General features: G+C 39.5%; 1 non-coding gene across 1 annotated transcript; it reads right to left on the bottom strand.

The window, feature by feature from the left end:
- Positions 1 to 1079: 1079 nt before the first annotated feature.
- Positions 1080 to 1161, bottom strand: trnas-aga (transfer RNA serine (anticodon AGA)). The gene has a single exon. It is a non-coding gene; the product is annotated as a tRNA-Ser (tRNA).
- Positions 1162 to 3802: the final 2641 nt, after the last annotated feature.

Genomic DNA, 3802 nt, shown 5'->3' with positions numbered 1-3802 from the left:
CTAACATAATAGTGAGAGTCCAGTCCATAGTGGATCTAACATAATAGTGAGAGTCCAGTCCATAGTGGATCTAACATACTATTGTGAGAGTCCAGTCCATAGTGGATCTAACATAATAGTGAGAGTCCAGTCCATAGTGGATCTAACATAATAGTGAGAGTCCAGTCCATAGTGGATCTAGCATAATATTGTGAGAGTCCAGTCCATAGTGGATCTAACATAATAGTGAGAGTCCAGTCCATAGTGGATCCAGCATAATATAGTGAGAGTCCAGTCCATAGTGGATCTAACATAATAGTGAGAGTCCAGTCCATAGTGGATCTAACATAATAGTGAGAGTCCAGTCCATAGTGGATCTAGCATAATATTGTGAGAGTCCAGTCCATAGTGGATCTAACATAATAGTGAGAGTCCAGTCCATAGTGGATCTAGCATAATATAGTGAGAGTCCAGTCCATAGTGGATCTAGCATAATATTGTGAGTCCAGTCCATAGTGGATCTAACATAATAGTGAGAGTCCAGTCCATAGTGGATCCAGCATAATATAGTGAGAGTCCAGTCCATAGTGGATCTAACATAATAGTGAGAGTCCAGTCCATAGTGGATCTAACATAATAGTGAGAGTCCAGTCCATAGTGGATCTAGCATAATATTGTGAGAGTCCAGTCCATAGTGGATCTAACATAATAGTGAGAGTCCAGTCCATAGTGGATCTAGCATAATATAGTGAGAGTCCAGTCCATAGTGGATCTAGCATAATATTGTGAGTCCAGTCCATAGTGGATCTAACATAATAGTGAAAGTCCAGTCCAAAGTGGATCTAGCATAATATTGTGTGAGTCCAGTCCATAGTGGATCTAACATAATAGTGAGAGTCCAGTCCATAGTGGGGCCAGCAGGAGACCATCCCGAGCCGAGACAGGTCAGCAGCGCAGAGACGTCCCCAACCGATGCACAGGCGAGCGGTCGACCCCGGGTCCCGAATTTGGACAGGTAGCGCTTTGGACATGGCGTACAACAAACCACTCGCAGAGAACCTACGTCAGGATTTCCAAAGCCAAATACCAATAAAAGCGGCCGTTGTCGGCAGGATTCGAACCTGCGCGGGGAAACCCCAATGGATTTCTAGTCCATCGCCTTAACCGCTCGGCCACGACAACTGATCAGCATTGATATCATCAGACACAATCCCTTTGAAATATGATTAAACACACATCTCCCGCATCTGTAGCTAACTGATCTATAGCTGTTAGCTCCAACATTTCTTTCTGGATGTGTAGCAAATAGGGATGATGTTTGATAAGAAATTATGGAGTTCGAGCCTATTATCGAATCCTATTATTGAATCCTCTTATCGAACCGATTCCTTATCGATTCTCTTATCGAGTCCAGATAGGTTGTTGTATATGGAAAAAAACACACAATATTTGGTTTAACAAAAGCTCACTTTTATTATATAAGAAAATAATACAATCTAATAAATAAATAAATATTGACTGTTACCCCCCTAAAAACATAAAATAAAATAAATAAATATTGACTGTTGTTACCCAAAGTATATTAAGTGGGATTTTTCAGAAAAACAAATATATACAGTAACACAAAAACAACCTGTCTCTGTGATCACTATAGGTGTATAAATAATAATATAGTGTTAAATAAAATCAGTCCCTTGGGCACAAAACTGAAAATAATACAGCTCTCCAAAAAGTGCACTTCTGCTGCTATTGGAACATAACTGTTTGTTATGATGCTTTGACATTTTTGCACTTTATTTCTTTATTGAAAGAAAATTCTATGAAGAGAAAAGTTGTTTGCAAATGTGGTTACAATGCTAAAAAATGAAAAGTTAAAGCTAAAAAAAGAAATACACTTTATTGAGTTAAAATATTTCTTTATAGGGGGAACGATGTGATGTTATGAGCTAGGGAATATAACAACTACACTACCCAGCATGCAACGGGAGTGACGAGCATGCGCGGTAGCCCCGAAAAGTGTTGTTGCATGTCGCCACCCGGCAGCTAAAAAAGTAAACGTCAAGAACTCAGCCAACACGCCTCGTCTGCATTATTTATAATTAGACAGACAACACATATACAGTGTGATTTTGTTTTGTTTACAAGGAAAGAAAAACAAAAGTTAAAAAAGGGAGATGTGTTGTATATATATATGTATGTGCTGCGGTTGCTTTAAGAACGTTGCGACAGCTGCCGTAAACGAGTTGCGTTGCTAGCCTGGTTGCTATGTTTCCGGTTGGTCGTAAAAGTGTTGGTCATGTGTTTGTACCCTGCTCAAATCTCTCAGTAAAGTTATTCATTGGGTTATACCTTTTTGTTTTGAACTTTATTACACCTTGGAGCGCTTTTTCCGGTCCATTGTTTTTCCTGCTTTCCCTATCTGCGCCTAATGACTGAGCTACGTGACGTCATTTCTTGTGATGTCTCACGGGGCATTTCTGGTCGGGACGGGATTCGTTCCCAGGGATTTGAATAAAGAACCAACTCTTTTTCTTTACTATAGTGGTCTCGATAACGGGTACCGGTTCTCAAAAAGGGATTCGAGTCCGAGGACTCGGTTCTTTTCTTATCGAACAACCGGGAAAACCGGTTTCGAGTATCATCCCTAGTAGCAAAGCCTTTTTTTTTTCCCCACACAAAGCTGTCCTTGATGAAGTGGTGACCCGGTTTGATGCTTTGTGATATAATGGTGACAAAACATGTCTTTAGTCTAGCATGTTCGTAGCTAGCATGTGGTCTGATCGCACATGCAACTCTGGAACCATCTCCCTCTCCATGTGAGACAGGACCCTTCTTTGTCCCCCTTTAAGACCCTTCTTAAAACTCCCTGGCTTTTTAACCTAGCAAGACTTTGAACTTTGAACTTTTTAAACTGATTTTTTTACTTTTGAACTGCCTTTTACCTGACAAATTGCTCTTAAGATAGTTATCAGCTGTTTATGTCAAGGTTACTTGGGTTTATCCGTTATACAGTGCTCAATACCGGGGTAGAGCGGAATATACGTTAGGTCAGGAAAAAACACAGAGGCTATTTCATCCCTGCAAGCCTGTTTACCTGCGAAACAGCCTTGTAGGGATGAAATAGCCTCTGTGTTAACCTAACGTATATATGAATATATAAATTATATGTTTTAGTCTGTCCTTTGCCTGTACTTCTCTACTTGTTTGTGGTGTACAGCCCTTTGTTTTTTCAATCAGTCAATCAATCAATCAATGTTTACTTATATAGCCCTAAATCACAAGTGTCTCAAAGGGCAGCTCAAACCACAACAATCTCAGATCTCAGATCCCACATCAGGGCAAGGAAAAACTCAACCCAATGGGATGACAATGAGAAACCTTTCAAATATGGTTGTTTTTAAAGGGCTTTATAAATACATTAGGTATGGTATGGTATGCTAACAGCGTGAAGTCGTCTATCTGCTGCTGTACCGTAGCTTGCGAGCTTGTCCGTCTCATTCTTCATTGTTTTGATTAAATTCAAGCACAAAGTATATTAAAAAGGTCTGGTGTTTTTGAACATTTCAAAGACCCTTGATTTCGCACATAAAGTCATTTCTGCCATTTTATGTTGGCTTTTTCGACACGAAATAGGGCGGATAAGTCAACATTTCAAAGACCCTTGAGTTCACAATGAAATCATTTTCACACTGCTCTTAAAGTAGCAGTAGAGTGGAAAAACAAGTTGCCTCTATATTGAAGCTATTATCATATATATATATATATGATTTATGACACCACAACCCTTCCAAAGTTTGCGACTAAATAGATATGATTAGAATAG

This window comes from Entelurus aequoreus, linkage group LG17, assembly GCF_033978785.1.
Source record: "Entelurus aequoreus isolate RoL-2023_Sb linkage group LG17, RoL_Eaeq_v1.1, whole genome shotgun sequence".
Classification (NCBI taxonomy): domain Eukaryota; kingdom Metazoa; phylum Chordata; class Actinopteri; order Syngnathiformes; family Syngnathidae; genus Entelurus; species Entelurus aequoreus.
This window is presented reverse-complemented; position numbering and strand designations above follow the sequence as displayed.